This window comes from Quercus robur, chromosome 10, assembly GCF_932294415.1.
Source record: "Quercus robur chromosome 10, dhQueRobu3.1, whole genome shotgun sequence".
Classification (NCBI taxonomy): Eukaryota; Viridiplantae; Streptophyta; class Magnoliopsida; order Fagales; family Fagaceae; genus Quercus; species Quercus robur.
In genome coordinates this window covers 44,023,438-44,046,611 of record NC_065543.1, presented here as the reverse complement: position 1 = coordinate 44,046,611, position 23,174 = coordinate 44,023,438, and the positions used below count along the sequence as shown (strand labels likewise).

At 33.5% G+C, this 23,174-nt stretch overlaps 1 pseudogene; it reads left to right on the top strand.

Moving 5' to 3' along the window:
• Window positions 1–1,510: 1,510 nt before the first annotated feature.
• LOC126701985 (protein EDS1L-like) overlaps window positions 1,511–23,174 on the top strand; it is a 67,782-nt pseudogene continuing 46,118 nt past the window's right edge.

Genomic DNA, 23,174 nt, shown 5'->3' with positions numbered 1-23,174 from the left:
CCATTTTATTTTCCCACCTTTTCTTAGCAACCAAAAAACTGCCAAAAGCCAATTAAATTATCAACGTTCAATAATAAAATCATTAACTTTTGTTTTGTTTTGTTTTATTTTATTTATTTATTTATTTTTATATCTATTGTGAGTGTTGGGTACTTGGGTTACAGTCTTTAGAGCCACAGATAATGAAAAACAAAAAGTAAAAACATACATAAGTTTCCACATTTTACAAGCAAAGAGAGAATCAGAGTTCATAGAGGTTTTACCTGATTGGTGCGCGCCAACAGAGGATGACCGTTGATCTTGGAGGCACTGCACACAATGCTGATGCTACGATTAGTATTATTTTTAAGGAAGCAAAGGTACTTTTGGGCCTTTCCGGATTTGGGTTATGGGGCATTTATCCAGCCCGAAACCATAGTAGCAGTGTGAACATTATTTTATTTTATTATTTTATATTTTTGGAGAAGAAGTGATCATTTTTTATATGCTCCCATTCCGACCCCAAAAAAAAGAAATCAATTTTATATGCCAACTTGGAAAAGAATCTTTTGCGTGTTTACCAAATTGTCCAATTTTCCTATCACTTTAGTTTTGTGGGTTCCAAGAAAATTGTACTGAATGTTTGGAAACTTTGTCTGTTTGTATGAGTTCAAACACATATTTTTTGTTTTTAAACCATTATTTTTATATATTTTTTTCATTTACACATATTTTAAAAAAAATTAAAAATTATTGTTTAAATATATGTGCCAAATGGGCCCTTTATATTCGCATTAATTCAATGAGAACACATGTTAAAGAAGTATCAAATTTTAGCTACATTTAAGTGCAAAACACACCCCCGCATTAGGTTATATGAAGTTGACTAAAAATACATAATTGTTATAGTAATATGTAAATTTATCTCACACTATTTATTTTACATTTAATTTTTTATTATTTCTTTATAAATTTCAAGCATAAAAGAAGAGAGTAGATAGTGACGATTGTCTGTGAAAAAAAAGAAACAATTAAAAAAAAGAAAAAATTGATATTTAAATGAAATATATTGTAAAATAGATAATATAATGTAATGTGTTTTGAAAAGTAATTAAGTAAAATAGAAATAGAAAGTTTTTTTTTTTTTTTTTTAATGTTAAAGTAGACATGAATTTTTGCATAAGTGGATACGAATGCTAACAATACAAACTAAACTTCCATTAGATAGTTAATCTAATACTTTTTTTAATATAAACAATAGTTAATCTGATACTAATTGTTAATTACTAAAAATGCTAAAGCTCTAAATAGGTCTTCTACGGCCTGGTTACCTGGTAGGTGCCATCGTCCATTCCTGATGGTTTCGCTTGGTCCTACAGCAGGAACAGGGGCAATCTCAATACCCTAATGGTCCCCTTTACAAACACAAAAGTATTCCCTAACGTGTAGTTGCCGAATGGTCCCCTTTACAAACACAAAAGAAAAAGGAATAAATTAAAAAGCTTATCAAGACAAGTGGGAACTGTGGAATTTTTATCCTTGATCAAAAACCAAGAAACTTCCTAGGAGAAATATGCTTTACCCCAATCATCACTCATGCTGAGGCTTTTTGATTGGAGGGTTAATAATATTTCCATGTCCCTAGTCTCCAATAACTTTCATCTTTACAACAAAGTCTTTGGTCAATTACACAGCTTTTTCAGAACAGAAATACAAAAGTTGAAGTTTCAGTGTTTAATACCAAAAGTGGTCACCATCAACCCACTATGCACGTTATGATCTCCAAGGAAAAAACCCAATAAAACCAAACTGTATGTGCTATAAAATCAAACTGATTCACTTCTTCAAGGGCAGGTTTGAACAAGATCAACAAACAAAAGCTTCTGAGCCAAAAGGGATGGCCATTTTAAACCTTGGAGAGAACATAAAAATCAACCCAGAGATAGTTAACAAAGCTTGTTCTCTTGCAGTGGGGGCTCACAATTCTGCAGATAAGCCCTATATTTTGCAGAACATTCGTGGTTCACCAGATCTTGTCATCTTTGGCTTTCCTGGGAATTGGTCTGTAAATGATTGGTATGCCGGAGAATCTTTTGGAGAAACCAAGATCAATCTTGAGTTGTTTCCTTCTCTTAGAAGTATAGGCATCGATGAACATGCCAAGGTCAACAAAGCCTTTCTGCAGAGATTTGATGACAAAGTCTTGACGAATTCAGATTTCAAAAACAAGGTACTATTTGTATTTTTTTTTTCCCTGATCACTTGCTTGTTCCTACGATGGATTCATCTATGATTTGCTAACATTGTTTACACCATAATTAAATATATTAAGAATTTAACCATGTATCTGTGATGTAAAAGTTCGGTAGAAATATATTAAGAAATGTTTAGAAATTGAAAATTTCAGTATTTATCCTAGTTTTTGTCTGGAAGAATGGTTTACCTGGTAGCAGTAGGCTTGAATTTAAGTGCCGGAGAGAGATTAAAAGAAAGGTTGAAGCCAAATTAATTTTAAAAATTATTAATTAATATGAGTAAAAAGTACTTAATTAATTATTTTTAAAAATTGATTAACATAAAAAGTATAGTGTTTATACAAGTGATAGTTTATTTTTGAACAAAGTTTAGCTACGCAAAATTGATTGTAGTATAAGGTTATAACTTTACTCAATATCATTAATATTGCTACATATTTTGAAAATCTAATCGTTGGTTTGCATGTTCTTTACGCTCTTAATACATATGTCAAATTTTGTGATAATCGGATGTTATTTACTATATGATCTATAAGATTATATTTTATGCATAATTTTAAATTACAAAAACTTATAATTTAAATAATTTATCGATGACATAACTATTGATCTTTAATTTTCTAGAAATTTTGCAAACATGGAGGATATAAGAAGAAAATGTAATCTAATGATGAATTTATCAAAATCCATCTCTAATAAAAAGATATTGAGTAAGGTTGTATTATTAGACTATAATCAATTTTGTATTTAAACTTTGTCCTTTTTATGCTTGGTGTCAATTTATCTTCGTGTCTAATGTTAGAATTGAGATATAGTATATACCTTGTCATGTTAAAGTACTTTATTTTTTTTAGAAGGTATTTCATAATTTAAGATGACTATAAGCATATATTTCAAATAAGTAAAATATATAAATAAAAATAATCAATATATATAAATATATATATATAATATTTAAAAATTGAAACATAATATTTATTGTTGTTACGCTCCTATTGAGCCATATCAGGGTAGCATTTTGGTTAACTTCAATCTATTCGTCCACTTCGGTCCATTTCAATTGTAAGATCCATTAGCAAATAACTAAATGAGTTCATTATTTTGTCAAAAACTATTAGTACATAAAGTCAATTAAGCATTTTTTTAATTAATATTAATAAAAAAAACAATAAGATATTTTAAATAATGCATCTTAGGAATGTTTTCATTTAATTTTTAATATAAAAAGAACATTTAAATGATATCTTTTACTAACCAAAAAATTTACAAAATGACATGATTGGTTAGTTTTACATCAATAACATAATAAACAACGTCCTAATTATTTTTTTGTGATACTATAGTTAATTAGTACAAATCTATATTTATATAATATCTAAAAAATGAAATTTAGTGTATTGTTGCTACGCTATTTTTGAGTTACAATAACATAGCATTTTGGTCTACTTTTGCCCATTTAAGTCCAATTCGGTCTACTTCCATCCAGTTATGTCCGTTCAGTCCATTTCAGTCTTATTCTGTCCATTTTGGTCCAATTCGGTCCACTTCTATCTAGTTAGGTCAATACGGTCCAGTTCGGTCTAATTCAATCCACTCGATCCATTTTGGTCCTCTTTCGTCTATTCGGTCTATTTCAAACTAACTTTGCCTTAAATTGATTCTTTTGTAGGTTACCTTTTTAGTTTTGGGCTCAAATTTTTTTTTTTCCCTTAATTTTTGGGTTGAAAAGTATGAAATTTTATTCTATTTGGACCAAACTTTATAGTTTTGGGCTAAAAAATTCAAACAAAAAGGTATTAGAAATTAGAGATATGAGCTCTAAAAAAACGATAAATATTCAAAAGATTATCTTAAAATTCAAATTTAAATAATATAGGCAACCTTAAGAGGTTGGCTAAGTGGTTTTAAAGTCTTATAATATCCATGAAATCTTGGGCATGAAACATCTTGCCCCCTTCTTGGGGTCATCCCCAAGATAGGCATTATACATGTATTTCGAAAGAAAAAAAAATACTATTGTGGGGCCAGAGAATTTGTGACCCCGGCCCACTTTACATTAGGGCCCAAGGTCTGAGCCGAGGAAAGACATTGCTGAAGACATGCAATGAAAGTCCAAATGGCCTAGAGATAAAGCCGAGGATGATGCTGTCCTCGGCATCCCAAGGTGCTCCTAGAAAAAAGGGCGAGTATGGTATAAGAGCGGTGCATGGAAAAGCCAAACACCTCCGCATTAATGTGGAAAGGACCCTTGAATAGAGTGGCGACAAAGGACAAGGGAACGACTACCATTACTGCAATTAAGTACTCTGCGTCTGACAGAGCAATGCTTTTCAGCTTTTACAACCACTTCCAACCACTTTGGGTATGGGCTGATAGGACAAGTATCAACCCTAAGAAGTTGAACTTACACGTGGACGTTGGAGAAAGGGTAAAGGCTAGTATAAAAATGAAAGATAAGCAATTCAGGAAAAGGGGGGGACATATCGTCTCCCAGGCCATTGAATCCTAAAAAAGGAGAATAATAAGGACACGAAGCTCCTCGGACGAGGTCTAAGGACCGGAGTTGCTTAGGTCGTGCCCAAGAAAAAAAAATCTTATTAGATACGCTAGGTTCACCCTCGCTAGATTACCATGGATTCCATGACTAACCACTGTCCTATAACCAAGGCCTAGCCTTTCAGCCCACGCTCTACAAATTTTATTGTTTGGGCCTTTAACGTGCGAACTCAATACCGGTTTGGGGTCGTTACAAATTGAGTCCTTACATATATGAATAAGGACACGAAGCTCCTCGGATGAGGTCTAAGGACCGGAGCTGCTTAGGCCGTGCCCAAGAAAAAAAAAATCTTATTAGATACGCTAGGTTCACCCTCTCTAGATTACCATGGATTCCATGACTAACCACTGTCCTGTGATCAAGGCCTAACCTTTCAGCCCACGCTCTACAAATTTTATTGTTTGGGCCTTTAACGTGCGAACTCAATACCGGTTTGGGGTCATTACAAATTGAGTCCTTACATATATATTATAGGAGAAATTGTTTAGAAAAAGAAAAAAAGACAGAGTGTTTAAGTGATTTTGTGATAATATACCATTTTTTTTTTAATATTTAAAGTCTTCATATAGGTTTTTTTTTTTTTTTTTTTTTTTTTTTTTTTTTTTTTTTTTTTTTTTTTTTTTTTTTTCTTGACCAAATCAGGAGAGTTTGAAAATATTCTCAAATAACAAAATCCACCCCACCCTCCCCATGCATAGTGGGAAAAAATTACCTCAATATATCGTAAAATGCCAAAATGGTAGGAAAAACTAGTAGACTACCCCAGCATTGTGTTGAAATTACTTCCACTTTTGTTTTTATCCGAGGAGTGGTGTTGCTTAATCCCTTCATGAGTAGTGTAACTTAGTTTTCATCACTCATTTGTATTCAATTTTTGATTGAGGAATTACTTGGATTTTGATCGAGATTACTCACCGCGTCCATATTCTTCAATTAATACAAGTGCTTTACTCTTATTTATATTTATTGACTTACATGTCCTTTATGGCCTGTTTGGATTGAGGAAGGGGGAGTAAGGGAGAGTAAAGTAGAGTTGACCGGATAATAGGCTAATTTCCAATCAATTCTATTCTATTTCCCCTCCCACATTCTCAATCTAAACATACTATTATTGTGATTGTGTTGTCAAAATAGCCTTTTTTTTATTATTATTATTTTTTAGCTTAAAAACCACATATCATTATAACACATGAGGGAAACCTAGCTGAGCAGTGAGTCGTTTTATTCATTTACAACACCTATAAACCCAAATGAAAAAAAAAATTCAGTTCCAACAGAGTTAATAGGCCAGGTCTTTAATATCCTCAATAATTGTTTCTCAATCAAAGCCTTCTTAATTGAGAAGATACCAAACCTATTTGAGAATACCGATGTGAGTCATGTGACTCAATAATTTTTGAGTAATGTCAGATATACAAACTTTTTTACAAAAGAATTTTACAAAATGCTGAAGTAATGAGTGATTATTAGTAAATAAAATAGTGATGTTAATAGTGGGCCTAAATGAAAACTAATTAGAAGTTAGCCACATCAACAATTTATAAAAATGTTACAAAATAGTTTGTATACGTAGTATTACTTTTTTTTTTTTTTTTCTTAGTAAAACAAACACGTTCCATATTTGGTCAAGCATACGTAGCTATATTTATCCATGTGCCAATCATATCTTGCCATTGCAGTAAAACCCATTTTTGATTCAGCTTGAATTGGCTTGGAACTTTAATAGTTTCAATAAGAATTAACGAAACGACAAACTTTAGGACATAATAGAAAGGATCCCATGCAAGCACTAAAACATACTCATATATATGGAATTGGAACACAGATATCTTGTTACTAAATATGAACACATTATTCAGGTGCAAAAGGCAGTGACAGAGAGGAAGCAAATACTGTTTACAGGACACTCCACAGGTGGTTCAATTGCCAACCTTGCAGCAATTTGGTTCTTGGAAAAATACTTGAGATCAGATAACTACAAAATTTCACCTTCCTCACCTCTATGTGTGACTTTTGGTTGTCCTCTAACTGGTAACCACATATTTTCCCATGCTCTTAGGCGTGAGAACTGGGCTCGCTACTTCATACATTTTGTCATGAGATATGACATTGTTCCACGGATTTTGCTTGCTCCAGTCTCATCCATTCTATTGGAATTTCAGAGAGTTCTCCAATTCCTCAATGAAAAATCCATAAATCTTGCACATGCATCCATTAACAGCTTCGATGCTTCAAATTTTTACATGAAAGTAATGAAGAATGCATCATCTGTGGCAAGCCATGCTGCTTGCAACCTCATGGGAAACACAAACCTGCTATTGGAAACTGTGACAAACTTCATTCCATTAAGCCCATACAAGCCCTTTGGAACTTATGTCCTCTGTACTGGGAATGGAAAGCTAGTTATCTTGAGGAATCCAGATGCTGTTTTGCAACTATTATTTTACTCCTCTCAGTTGTGCAAAGAAGAAGAATGTACAGATGTTGCCCAGAGAACTCTTCAACAACATTTCGGATATGAGATTGAATTGCAAGACAGCTTCCAAATGCTAAATGAGGTTTACTTGGAGCCACTGGAACAGCTTCCATTATCTGCAGAATCTACTAGTGATATTGCAATAATTAATGCAGCCTTGAACGACCTTGGCTTGGTAATTTCTATTTCCTTTGCTTGTTTCAACAAACTTCAAAATCTTGAAATCAACTCTTTAAAAAAAATAATTGTTCTTTAAACAAGACTTGCAACAGACTAAAAGTATTTCAATGCTAGAAAATGTGAGTACTAGTCACCAAAGAATTTTCTTTGTCTTTTCTTTGTGCTTTTCCTTGTGAGGTGTTCAGAGCACAAGAGCTAGATTGTGTCTTCGTGCTGCTGGAGAGCTAGAGAAGCGGAAAATTGGAAACAAGGACAGCATCGATCTCAAGAAGACAGACATTGAGAAAGCAATGAAATACCTACTAGAAGACTACCAATTGAATTGTGGGTATCGTGGCCTAGGTTGTTATGATGCCTTCAAGCTTCAAGAATCCTCCAAGGATTTCGATGCTAATGTGAAGAGACTTGAATTAGCAGGGATATGGGATGAGATCGTCGAATTTTTAAAAAGGTATGAACTTCCAGATGCATTTGAAGGCCAGAGCGATTGGATAGATCTTGGAACAAGGTACCGACGCCTTGTTGAGCCCTTAGATATTGCCAATTACTATCGCCATTTGAAGAATGAAGACACAGGAGCATATATGGATAGGGGCAGGCCAAAACGCTACAAGTTTACGCAGAGATGGTTTGAGAATGCTAAGAGGATGCCAGCTGGATCTAGTTGGGAGTCATGCTTTTGGGCCAAGGTAGAGGAGCTGCGCATTAAAACTAGCAATGCAGGAGGGTTTGCACAAGTCAAGGTTAAGGAAGAGGTTTTAAAACTAGAAGAACAAGTACAGAAATGGATCAAAGGCGGAGAGTTGGGTAAAGATGTGTTTTTGGAGAAATCCACCTTTATGAAGTGGTGGAACACACTCCCTGAAGAGCATAAATCGAAATCTTGCATTAAAAATGTAAAGGATTCATGATCGTTGAACATGATTCTCATGCTAATAATATCGCCTACCAATGTTATCTGTGTGCAACTATAAAATTCACAAGCTAATAATATCAGAAGTTACTAGCTCTAATCTATCAAGTTTACCTTAAATAGAGTGAATATGCAAAGAAGAAACCTCATGAAGCAGAGGTGGCTACTGTATCTTCCTTTGCCCCTTCCATTTGGGGTCACAAGTTTCAAAAATTCATCAAAATTAAGTGAATACCAGGTTAAAGGATTGAATTCTTTGATAAGAAAAATAAAAATTGGTGCCTCATATAAACAATATATAAAACTAATTAACCTTAGACAGACATATTAAAGGTATGCCAAGTAAATTGTATAACACACATGTTTGCAAAATATGCCAAGTTCCTCGAGCTTAAGGGTGCAGGTGACAAGGAATTCTATGAAAGACTGAAAGTCCCTAATCTCAGTATCAAGCTTTGCTACAACTCCCCTCCAAACTGCATTAAAAAACGCTCTAGAATTCCAACCTTTCACTGCAGAAAACAAACATGGTGTTGTGTGAGTTACTTTGTTCATAACAAGCCGTCTCCAAGCAATTGCTATGCCTACAATGCCATGAATCCAACATTATGTTTGACACAAGAATATGTCATTACAAAACAATACACAGCTGCTATGTGCATGTCCTTCAATTACATTTGTGCACAGCTAATCAAACCAATGGCCTCATAGTTTCAAATTTCCACGACTAAAAGAAAGTACAACATGAAGTGGCTTATGTTTATTCGTTACAATGGGTCCGTTTGAATTGAGCTTATTTTTGCTGAAATTGAAAACACTGTAGCAAAATAATTTTTAAATGTGTGAATAGTATTGTGGGACCCATTTTTAATAAAAAAGTTGCTGAAAAGTGGAATGTGTGGGTCCGTGAACAGTGCATCCGTGCACTGTTCATAGTTGACTTGGTCATATTATGCGGCTGCAAAAAAAAAAAAAAAAAAAAAAAAATCAGAAAACGTAGATGCTGGATTCATTCGAATCCAAACGGGCACAATAACTACAATAACTATCTTTATTTTTTAAATTTATTTTGGACAAATTTGTTAAGAAAAATTAGTGATACATTTTTAGTAAAACTTATGTATAGTTACTTAGGTCTCAAATTAAATTTAACCACATGGTTGTATAAGTATTGAAAAATATAACAAAAATAATGTTATCTTTTTCAAGAACACACACACACATATATAGTGGGTTCCAGCTAGTTCAACTGGTAAAGTCTTTGATGGTTGTATAAGAGATCTAAGGTTCAATCCCCGCCTATACCAAAAACTGATTGGTGTCTTAGTCTAGTGATAGAGAGCTATCATCAGGAGCGGACGTCATATGTTGAAACTCTCTAATATATATATATATATATAAATGGGTTCAAGTTACACCAGGTGTAACTTCATAAGAGTTATACCTTTTTTGGACCATTGATTTGTATTAGATCTAAGGGTGAAAAAAAAGTCATGGTCATGTCATTATTATTCCCTAGAAATTAGTAATTAAGTCATTCACTCTTCTTATTAAAAACAGAAAAATAAAAAATAGTATTAACTCTCTACTCTCCATCATCAGCTTCATCTTCTCTCTCTCTCTCTCTCACACAGTCTTTGTATAATAATTCTTTACGATGAATTAACACAAAGACAATTGAAAGTTTCCCAACTGCTGGGAATCATTCTTCATTCTCTAGCAACATCTTCTTGATTAGCATACAATCTTAGCAACCAAATTAGATTTTTCAAGAATGTTTAAAAGAATTTAATTGATCAATACAATCACGTGCTTGAAATTAGAAGACCTTTTTCTACCTTTAATCTTAGCAACCAAAATAGCCAAAAGGCAATTTAATTATCAGCCTTCAATAATAAAATCTCCAATTTTCCCTTTTTCTATATCCATATATTTACCTCAAACTAAAACCCTAGTTTCTAATTAGTTTGCCGACAATATAAAATGTACACAATTTTCACATTTTTCAAGCAAAGCGAGGTATTAGTTTTACCTGATTGGCTGATCGTATGACAAAAGCTTTGGTGCGCCCACAGAGTATGATTTGTAAAGAAGCTTGATGGATACTTTTGGGCCAGTCCAGCCTCATACAGATAATGGGCCTTTTCAGATTCGGCTCATGGGGCCATATGTCCAGCCCGAGACCATAAGTAGCAGTGTGAATCCAAAGATGCTCGTTTACCAAATTTCTACAGCTTATTTTTTGGGTTCCATGAAAACTCTCTCTCTCTCTATATATAGAGAGGAGAGAGAGATGGAAACTCATGTTCAATGAGATGGAAACTTGCATTAGCTAATTTAATTTATTGCCACGGTACAAACTTCCACCTGATAGTTAATCTAATTTATGCTAAAGATAACAAATATATAAATTTTAAGTTTAGTAATCTAGAGTCTAAAAAAAAATTCTAAGCAATCTTCCTCCCCCCCCTTTTTTTTTTTGGTATCTATTTTATGTTTTGCCATTCTTCCATTTTTATCACACCGAAATTGATCTTCTACAACCTGACCTGTCCATTTCCGACAGATAAGCTTGGATTATTTATTTCAAGTGAAATTTCCAAGGTATACAAATACAATTCCACTCGAACAAGATTTTAGAGCAGGGACATTTTCTCAACAAAAATTGATGAAAAAAAAAAAAAAAAAACTTTTTCTACACTTGTCCATGTGACAGACTGTGAGTAGTGAAAAAAATGTGGTGAGGTAATGTGAAAGTGATAGACATCCAATTACAATCTACAACGTAGGATAATTGTGGTTTTTTATGTGGTATTAAAATTACTCTTTTCTCAATGGGTCATGTAGATCACAACAATAATATTGCCACATTTAAAGCGTTAAGAGCACTCACATAATTAATGTATAATTTTGCACATTTAACTTCAAAAATCACCCATATCAATACATTTAAATTTAGATTATTGCTACAGTAACCATGTAAATATATTTGATTATTATTCACATGCATATCTATTTTTTTACTATTTTTTAATTCACATATACAGAGAGAGAGAGAGAGAGAAATTGTCTAAAAGAGTAATAAAAAATTGATAAAAAAATAATATTTAATGAAAATGTGTAAAATAAATAATCTAATGTAGGTGTCTTTGAAAAAATAGTTATATAAAATAAAATAAGTAAATTCTTACATGAAAATAAACATAAAATTTTGGACAAGCTAGTGTGAATGTTTTAACCAAGGGAGTCAATCTTGTATCGGAGGCTGTATCGATTTAACTAGTGGAATGATATATTTCGGTATCGGTCAATACCGATGTACCGTTTTAGGTCTACCGCTATTTTATATATAATTATTGTGGGGGTAAAATCCATCAGCCGATGTTGGGCCATAGTACATGTACCAAGCCCAACCATGACAAGAAGAAAAGGCATGGGCATAGGATATCCCATCCCAACCATGTTGGGCCGGGCCTGCTTAGGGGCGTCCGAGGAGGAGTACCTCCTCGGACTCGCCAAGTGGGTGTCCGATTCACACTCCATACATGGCGAAAAGTCACCCAATACGAAGGAATAGTGCGTGACGTTCAGGAAGGGGGGCAACCACAACTGCCGCATTAAATGCCAAGGAACTACTTTTCCAGCCGCATTAATGTGGAAAGGACAGGAACGCAGAATTATCTTGGCCAGTGCAACTCACAGAAAAGAGGGAGGATGACCTATGGGACAGGCACTCAAGTAGAGGGCCAGATGGTTGACAAGTGTAGGGTCGTGATCTTAGGAAGGATGCTATATAAGAGAAGGAAATTCCCATGGCCAGAGGATCGCAAGTGGGAAGAAGAAAAAGATAGAAAAAGAGAAAGGAGTTAGAGACAAGAAGCAGAAGATACAGCCGCAGGGACTGTTATTCCAAAAGCTTGGAGGAATATCCTTACGTCCAACTGGTTGCATGGCTTGTTCATAACTACGTTTTCCTCTATCAAAGACCTAGTTCTGTAACCTACTCTCTACAAATTCATTGTTGAGGGACTTTTGGGCCAGAACCACCCGCCTGTTGGGCCTGAGCCCCAAAACCGCCCCCTACAATTATAATAAATATAAAAGTTTACCATAAAACATTACCTCAATTCAGAATAAATTATTCATGGTTTTAGATTTTAGCATCAACCAAAAAAAAAAAGAAAAAAAAAAAAAACAATATAAAAAACATAAAGCTTAATTGTTCATTGCATACTAAGAAAACAAATAATACTAATAAGTTAATGCAAATAAGTTATCATTTCGCCTTTACAAAAATTCAAAAATTACAAAACTAAAAAAAAAAAAATGCTTTTTTTCTGTACCGGTCGGTATGCTTGATACCAGCCAATACAATCAAAATTGGCCGGTACGCTCAATACATAGCCGGTACGCCTAATATTTAAATCGGTACGAAACGTTGATATTTTGATACCAATACATATACCGGTACAGTACATATGGACCGATATGGCCTAACATGGTATCAACTACTTTGGTTTTAACATCTTTCTAGTAGAGGGAATCTAAAAATGTACTAAATTTAAGGTATTCCAAACGCGTAGTTACCCAGCAGTCACTTCACTAGCACTATAGAATTAAAAGTAGGAAAGAAAAAAAAAAAGGGAAACATAAATCCCTTGATCATCCAGACAAATAGGTACCCTGATGATGCCAAGAAACTTCATTGAAAAAATGTATCTCCCAGTTTTCACTTCAGAGACTTTTCGTTGGAGGCTTTAAGTATATTTTTATAGCTCCAGTCTCCAATCACCTTCCACCAAGCTAGTGCGAATGTTTTAACATCTTTCCATAGTAGAGGGAATCTAAAAATGTATTATAATTATCCCTAACGCGTAGTTACCCAGCAGTCACTTCACGAGCACTATCGATTAAAAAGGAGAAAAGAAAAAAAAAAAGAAAAAAAGGGAAACCTTGTTCCATAAGTTGTGCGCATCCAGACAAAGACTGTGAAATCAGCAACCTTGATCTTGCCAAGAAACTTTATTGAAAAAAATGTAGTTTTCACTTCAGAGACTTTTCAACTATTGTTATTATAGGAAGATTTGTTTGGATAGAACTTATTTTATTGAAATTGAAAATTAAAAATTGAAAATATTATAATAAAATAATTTTTAAATATATGAATAGTACCATAAAACTTATTTTTAATGAAAAAATTGTTAAAAAGTGAAATTTGTAGGTATATAAACAGCACCGATACTGTTTATAAAAAAAATCCAAAGTTCTGCTACTGTTTATAAACAGTAACCGTGCTCAAGTTCCACTGAAATGTGGCTTGAAACAAAAAAAAAAAAAAAAAACGTAAAACGCAGACACAAAACTCAAAACGTATATCCAAACTCCACCGTAGTCTCCAATCACCTTCCAACAAAGTCTTGGTCAATTAATGACATTATTTATTAAGCCAAAAGAATAAAAATAAAATATGAAGTCTTGGGTCAATGATTGTTTAACCCAGAACTCATCCATAAAAACCACAGGGTATTTGCAGTATAAAATACAAACCAATTTGTAGCAACAAGCAAAAAACTTACTCTCTTGCTAAAGAAACAATTAAAAGAAAAAAAATGGCCAGTTTAAATCTTGGAGAAAACATAGAAATCGATACAGAGCTAATTAAAGAAGCTTACTCTCTTGCAGTTGAGGCTCACAGCAAGTCTTCAGAGAAGGCATATAATGTTGAGGAAAGTCGTCGTTTATCAGATCCTATCATCATCATTAGCTTTTCTGGATGTTGGTCTGAAAATGGTTGGTATGATGGAGAACCTTTTGGGGTAACTGAGATCAATCCTCCAAAATTGTTTCCTTCTCTTAGAAGTATAGGCGTTAATGAAAATGCCTTGGTCAACAAAGCCTTTCTGCAGAGATTTGTATACAAAATCTTGGGGAATCCAGATTTTGATCGTGAGGTACTATTTGCTTCCTTTTTCTTCTACTTCTTTTTCTTGGACTCTCTTTTTTTTTTTTTTTTCTTCTTTTTAGGGGTACTTCTTGTTGATACTATGGATTCTTCTATAACTTGCTCATATTGTTTATGCCTTAAATATATTAAGAATGTAACCATGTATTTGTTTTACCGGTAGAAATTTAACATGAACAGTTGAGAAATTTAGAGAAAAAAAAAATGCTAGTTATCCTTTTATTTATTTATTTTTATTTTTACTCTCTGGTGGAGGGGTTGCATGATTGCAGGGAGGAGCTACAAGTATGAGTGGGCCCCCCAAAAATTTTAAAAATATTTTTATACCATATATAAATATTTAACATTTTAATTATTAGCCTACAAAAATAGGATGACCCTCAAATATTTGTGTTAGTTCAATGATGTTTTTAAAAAAATTGTCCAATTGGACTAGTAGTTATAGAGAATGTTTTTTTTTTTTTTTTTTTTTTTCCTTACATTCATTTTTTATTGTAAAATGTGTTTTTATATTTATTAAAGTTTTGGATCATTCATGTTTTTGAATACTTCATTAGTTTAATTGAATTTTTTTTATACTATTAAAAATGAAAACTTTAAGGATTCACTATAGAGGATACTAAGTTGTGTGTATAAATATTTGTGTTTGTGCATGTTTATGAAATTTTTTATTAGCTAATAAATTAGTATCATAAGTTGGCCTTCCAAACAAAAATTTCTAGCTTACAGAGCACAAATAGGATTTTAGTTTAGGGAACAAGATTATAAAATAAAAGGTTAAAACCAAATTAATATTAAAATTTTTAATTAACATAAATAAAGTATGTAATTAATTAAAGAAAAAAATTAAAAAAATAAATTGATTGACATAGAAAATAATGCAAAATATGAGTGATAGTTTTATTTTTCATGCTTAGTGTTAATTTATTTTTTTCTAATGTTCGAGTTGAAAGATAGTATAATCATCCTTATGTTTAAGGCACCTCATAATCAAAGTTAACTATAAATATATTTTTCAAACAACTAAAAGAGATATAAATACTTATAATCAACATATAGTAATTAATAGCTGAAGTTACAAGACTAATTTAAGATTTTCAAACAAGTTTTTTTTTTTTTTTTTAATTATTATTTAGAAGTAAAGTAAAAGAAACTAATAAGATGTATAATAATATACTTGAAGTTTTTAAAATATTATATGAAACCCTTGAATATTTTTTTAAGATATTTATATCATGTTTTTTAGATTAACTTAAAAGTATCAATGGTTATTCTTATATATATATATATATATATATATATATAATTGGATTTATTTAAAAAAATTTTAAAAAGTATATATCATTGTAAAAGAATTAAAAATAAAAATAAAAATAAAATTGACACATTAGTTTAAAGGGCTGGCTCAACAAAATTTTGGGGTATAAGGCAAAAATTTTAAAGGGTTTTTTTTGTTATATTTAAATATTAATTAAATTATATATATAATTTAAATATATTTTTCTTACTTTTTGAGATCCAAAATTACTAATACAAAGTTCATTCCAAATTCATATTTTTCATTATAGTAATAAAAAGTAAATTATTCCAAATAATTGTTTCTCAAAAAAAAAAAAATTATTCCAAATAATAGATAAGGTTTATTTTTAGAAGAATAAAAGATAAGTTGGTGAACTTGAACCAGATACCTTTTTTTTCTTTTTTCTTTTTTGAGAAGAAGTACTAGAAACTCTATTGAAAGAAAGAAACTTAGCCATAATCAGCTAGAAGAACACCATGAATGTGTGGAAGAATATCCTCCATTCATATCGATAAACCTCTAACATGTCTAAGATGTTTAGCTAGGTTGTGAGCTGTAAAATTGTCTAATAGAGTTCTAATAAAGAAAAACAAAACATTCTAATCAAAGATAGTTCAACTTAGAAAAAAAAAAAAAAAAATCAAGGCCCCCTCTGTTTGCCAATAGAATGCACTGTCTAATAGAATGTGAAGAAAGAAAATTAAAAGCCTACTTTTGTAGTTTGATTGTCTTTTTAGTAGGTCTAGATATTGAACTTTAGTTTCAATAAGAATTTAAAGAGATCATAGAAAGGATGCCATGCAAGCATTAAAACATAGTCATATGGAATTGGAATACAGGTGATATCTTGTTACTAAATATTACTACATTATTCAGGTGCAAAAGGCAGTGGAAGAAAACAAGCAAATATTGTTTACAGGACACTCCTCAGGTGGTTCAATTGCAAACCTTGCAACAATTTGGTTCTTGGAAAAATACTTAAAACCAGAAAATAACTACAAGATTTCACCTTCCTCTCCTCTGTGTGTGACTTTTGGGTGTCCTCTAACTGGTAACCACATATTTTCCCATGCTCTAAGGCGTGAGAACTGGGCTCGCTACTTCATACATTTTGTCATGAGATATGACATTGTTCCACGGATCTTGCTTGCTCCAATCTCATCCATTAAATTGGAATTTCAGAAAGTTCTCAAATTCCTCAATGCGAAATCCATAAATCTTGCACTTGCATCCATTGACAACTTTGATGCTTCAAATTTTTTCATGAAAGTAATGAAGAATGCATCATCTGTGGCAAGCCATGCTGCCTGCAACCTCATGGGAAACACAAACTTGCTATTGGAAACTGTGTCAAACTTCATTCCGTTAAGCCCGTACAAGCCCTTTGGAACGTATGTCTTCTGCACTGGCAATGGAAAACTAGTTATCTTGAGGAACCCAGATGCTGTTTTGCAACTATTGTTTTACTCCTCTCAGTTGTGCCGTGAAGAAGAATGCACAGATATTGCCCAGAGAAGTCTTCAACAACATTCCGGCTATGACAATGAGTTGCAAGATAGCTTCCAAATGCTAAATGTGGTTAACTTGGACTTGGTGCCACTGGAACAGCTTCCATTATCTTCAGACTCTACAAGTAGTGATATTGCAACAATTAATTCAGCCTTGAATGACCTTGGTTTGGTAAGTTCTATTTCCTTTGCTTGTTTCAACAAATTTGAAAATCTTGAATTCAATCTCTTTTAAAAAAATAATTGTTTTTTAAACATGACTTGCAATAGACTATACAAAGAGAATAAAAAAAGTATTTCAATGCAAGAAAATGTGTTGAATTTAGAGCACTACTCACCAAAGAATTTTCTTAGTTATATCTTTGTGCTAATTTCCTGTGTGATGGGTTCTAGAGCACAAGAGCTAGATTGTGTCTTTGTGCTGCTGGAGAGCTGGAGAAGCGGAAGATTGGAAACAAAGAAAGCATCGATCTCAAGAAGCCAGATATTGAGAAAGCAATGAAATACCTTGAAGAAGACTACCAATTGAATTGTAGGCATCGTGATCTAGGTTGTTATGATGCCTTCAAGCTTCAAGAAACCGCCAAGGATTTCGATGCTAATGTAAAGAGACTTGAACTAGCAGGTATATGGGATGAAATCATTGAAATGTTAAAAAGGTACGAACTCCCAGATGCATTTGAGGGCCTAAGTGACTGGGAATGGCTTGGAACAAGATACCGCCGCCTTGTTGAGCCCCTAGATATTGCCAACTACTATAGACACTTGAAGAATGAAGACACGGGAGCTTATATGATAAGGGGCAGGCCAAAACGTTACAGGTTCACGCAAAGATGGCGCGAGCATGCTGAGGGGATGCCTGCTGAATCCAGTGGAGAATCATGCTTTTGGGCCAAGGTAGAGGAGCTGCGCATTAAAATTAGCAGCCAAGGGTTTGAACCAATCAAGGAAGAGGTTTCGCTACTAGAAGATCAGGTACAGAAATGGATCAATCTTGGAGAGTTGAGTAGAGATGTGTTGCTAGAGAAATCCACATTCAAGAAGTGGTGGGAAGATCTCCCTAGAGAGCATAAGTCGACATCCTGCATCAAAGATTTATAGGTTTCATGATTGTCAAGCATGTTGGCTCCTTATAGTTGGCTACTGTCAACAACTTTCTGTTATCTTCTGTAGTTTTATGTTTGGGTTTGCAATTGCTCAGTAGGCTGTTTGTTGTGTTTTTTACTTTTTTTTCTTTCTTTTTTTTATCAAGAGTTTTATGCCAGTAACCAAAAAATATATTATTTTTATGTCATGAACTGCCAGTCGACTTAAACTAAAAAATAAATTTTTTGTTGTTGTTGAAATAGTCTCATTCATTAAATTTTCTATCATTTTGTGATCTACTAAACATCCAGTAAAAACCCCAATTTTACATGGAAGATCTCATGGCTGACTAGGGATGTCCACAGGTCGGGTCGGGTCGGCCCGGGTTTGGGCCTAACTCGCACTCAACCCGATTGGGTTGGGTCGTTGGAAAATTGACCCACACTCACCCGAAATACAGTTCGGACTTGCCGAGTTGGATCATCGGTTGGGGCGGGTCGGATTCAACGGTTTGGTGGGTTTGGACCACATACTGGGCCAAATTTGTAGATTTTCATGGATTTAATTTTTTTGGGCCTTTTTGGCCAATATTATTGGGCTTTCTAAATTATAAGGATTTAAAAAGTTTTTGAATCTTGTTATATCAAATTGGGCTTCTTTTTTACTTCATTTTTTTTTTAAATGGGCCTTCAAGAGCTTGAATCTATCCAAATTAATATTTCCTAGTAGGCCAGTATCCTTTAAATTGGGCCTTCAAGCTTTGCTTGAAGCAATATCAGTCCAAATTTATACTTCCCATAACCCACATATTGACATTTGAGAACAAAAAAAAAAAAAAAATACAAAGTAAAATCTAGGCACAACAGCAAACAAATAAAAACACATAAAATACCATTTTTTACCACCTGTTAAACATCAATAGCATGTAAAACCTGGGCATTAATCAAACAAATAAAAACACACAAAATACCATTTTTTTACCACTACAAATTATCCACACATTACAACAGATATTTTCCAAATTGCCTAAGCCTAAAGGCCTAGGCACTGGGTAGTACCTCAAAATTGCCTCAAGAAAACTCAGGTATATAAAAGTCAATCTGAACACATTAAACCTGCCAACCATTCCACACATTACAACAGATATTTTCCAAATCGCCTAAGCCTAAAGGCCTAGGTATTGGGTAGTACCTCAAAATTGTCTCTAGAAAACTCAGGCATATAAAAGTCAATCTGAACAAATTAAACCTACCAACCATTCCACACATCAAGTAATATTCCAAAACCGCACAGCAGCAAGCATTGCTACAAATACTAGAACATCTTCATAATTCCATATATATATATATATATAGTAGGCCATAGAGGCAACAGAGAAGGCAGTTATTGCACAAGTCTGTAAGGTAGTAAACCACCAAGGCAGTAGGCAATATTCCCAACAGTATACATAATTAGTTACAATTATGAAATACTATAAGTATTTCCAAAAAATAGCTTTCCTAAAGCAGTAAAGAACTACTCTATTATCTATAATTAACAAGTCCATAACTTATAGAAAGGAAAGCCTACATAGATGCTAAGTTTTCCTTCCTATAAGCAAGAGTTCATGTATAGTTAGAAAAACTATGCATCTATCCAAAAAAGCTTCCAAAATATATCCAAAAAATTGCCTCCTATACAAAATGCGACCTTCCTTCCTCCTACAATACAAAGGGAAAAAAATATTCATCAATAATATATAAAAACAAAAAACAAAAACTACAGAATGACCAAAAGAGAAGTAACCAATCAACAAAAATTACAAGGGCAGAAACATACCTGGTTAGTGATCATTCATCAATATTAACTGTGGTACGAGTACCACCTTTACTTGAGCAGGAACTAGAACTTGCTGCTGTTGTTGCTTGATTCAAAACTAGAAAAGAAAAAATTGAGGCAATAGATTAAATTTTGCTCAAGTATATGACACATTTAATAACACTTAATAGATAAGAAGTTTGGAAGTTAAACATATTACCTAAGTCATGAAATTCATCCTCTAAGGCCTCCATCTTGTCCTTTGACTTGCAAAAAGAAATTGGGACATGGGCTTGCAACCAGTTTTGAGCACAAACAAGATTTTGAACCATGAAAGGAGAGAGTGAACTTCAAAATGGATCAAGTATGCGCCCTTCGGAACTAAATGCCAATTCAAAAGCAACTGTAGAAATATGTACAGCCAGCACATTCCTAGCCATTTTGGACAACACTTGGTACTTATCTGAATTAGCTTTCCACCACCCCAAAATCTCAAATTTCACATCCCTTCTACTCTCACAATTTTCAGCCAAATATTTTCAATCTCATTGCTACACCCTATAGACTTCTCAGCCTCCAAGAAACGCTCATATTGAGAATTAACCATCATATATGGATCAGTACAACCAATTGTATTACCTTCTATGTGTGTCCTCTCACTCTTACTTGGTACTCCCACATTTGGTAAATTAACACAAGAGTAATAATCATACAACCTATCCATGGTCTTCCTCACCAAATCAACCATCTCATCAGCCACTTCATCCCCATAAATTTCAAAAAAAGAAAACTTCAAAGAGCTCATTTTCTTTCTTGGATCAAGAACCACAACCACATACAAAAGTTGATTAATTTTATCCCCTTTCCCCCAATACTTTTCAAATTTAGCTTCCATTTTAGTTCCTATGTTTTTCAAGAGATGATTTTGAGATTTAATTAAATGAGCAATATTCTCTTGAATCACAAACATCTCATCAAAGAAGGTATTTGAAGTAATATACAAAGAACTGGAGAACTTTTTTGTTGCATTGTAAAAAAGTTTCAAGAAACCCACAAACGTTCTACAATTTTGAAAATCAACCCCACAAGGAGATCCCAAACCACCACTATTTTCCTTGTTCATAAAGTATGACGAATAGCTATCATCATCAAAGTCCATTCTTAGGAACATTTTCTCAAATCTTTCAGCAGTATCTAACATGAGGTAGGTAGAATTTCACCTAGTATGTACATCTAAACTTAGTAAACACTTGGATTTAATACCTAATCTCTCCATAAAACTCCTAAAAGTTTGATTTCTATTTGGTGAGGACTTCACATGTGAAGTCAGTGGCTTGTTATCCTAATCCAAATTGTTTTGGAGTGGTGTATAAGACTTGATGTCCTATAATTCCTAATTGTTTTAGGACTCTCAAATTGATGCCTAACCGGTTTAGATATCCCATTCAATTTGGAATTGATTTGGATCTTGCTCAAGAGATGAGAATTAGAGTCCTAATTAAGGTAGTCACTTTACTTGGAGTAGCACATGAATATATGGAATACAATTCTATTAGGATTCATCTTGGCCAACTTGATACTCTATATAAGGAGAAGGTGCTTCGGCAATTCAAGTAGAAAAGAGTGAAAAAATAGAGTGTGTGGGTGTGAGAAAAAGAGGCTCTCCTTTGTTTAGTTCTTTGATATTTGTGGGTTGCAATTTGGAATAGTGAGAGAGGTGTGTAGCTGCTTCGTTCTACAGTTTGGTGATTTGCTCTCTCTTGGTATGTTGCAACTTTTGGAATTGCTTTGTGGCTCTCTCTTTGGTTTGTGCGGAATTCACATTTGGTATTTGGTATTCGTATTTGGTATTTATGAACCTTTGGTTCTTTGGTTTTGTATTTGTGAGAGAGAGTTATTTGGGTGTATTTGGGATTTGGGTTTGTGAGAGTACCTCTACACCAATTTGTATTATCCCAAATTTGTTTGTCGTTACCCGTGAATGTAGGCTATTACTGAACCACGTAAATTTTTGTGTTTTGTGTCTATTTTCTTTTGGATTAATTTTCTTCATTCCTATTATTAGTTTGGAGATCTTTCACAAGCTTAAAATATTTTCACAATCAATCTTGGTAGTTTGAGCTTTCGCTATTTTACATCACATACCTCACCGCTTCACGCACCCTAGCAATGGACACATCAATTTCTTTCAAACCGTCCCCAACAATCAAATTTATGCACAACACCTTATGTGTAAGAACTCATGTTCTAAAACAGTCCCCTTCCAATCTTTAGTTACTGTTTGTAAAAATTTAATGGTAGCACCATTAGAGAAAGTATTATCCACTGTCAAGGTGAATATGCCATTAACACTCCACTCATGTAAACACATCTCAATCTTTCTACCTATAGCCTCCCCCCTATGGTCTTCAACTTGACAAAAATTCAAAATTCTCTTATGCAAGTTCCAATCATCATTAATAAAATGATATGTGAGGGACATATAATTCAGATTTTGAATACTAGTCCATGTGTCCGTAATAAGGCACACCCTAGGACCTTTCAAGGCTTCCCTTAGTTTCTCTCTCTCTCAACACCATAAATGCCAATCACATCTATTATCTTTGAAACACATACCCTTCAACAAACTTAAAAGGCAACTCATCTATTATAATCATTTTAGCAAGTGCCTTCCTAAAATCCTCAACAGTAAAGGCTGTTGGTATAAGCTGAAACCCTTCCTCCCTATTCATTTTGGGTTCAAATGCTAAGGTTTGTTGCCCGTTAAGTGCATCTCTATTAGGGTTTTTATCATAGTTTGGCACATGATTCAATAAATTAGTAGTACCATGCCCCTTACTATTATCACGATAAGTTTTTTGGCAATAATGGCAAACAGCCTTAAATTGACCCTCGCTAATCTTTATTTTTTCAAAATGATCCCAAGCAGTAGACTTTTTCCTATTATTACCACAATTAGCAGATATCTCACTCACCTTGGTTTTACCATTAGGTTTAGGTGGAAGTGCCTCAGCGTTAGTTGGAGTGATAGTAGGTTCAGCTTGGGTAGCAAGTGTTTGGGAAGGGGGTGCATCACTAGAGGGTTCCATAGCCTAAAGACATCAAATTTAAGCATTAGCAAACAACCATAACAATGATACTACTAACCTAGTAACAAGAAC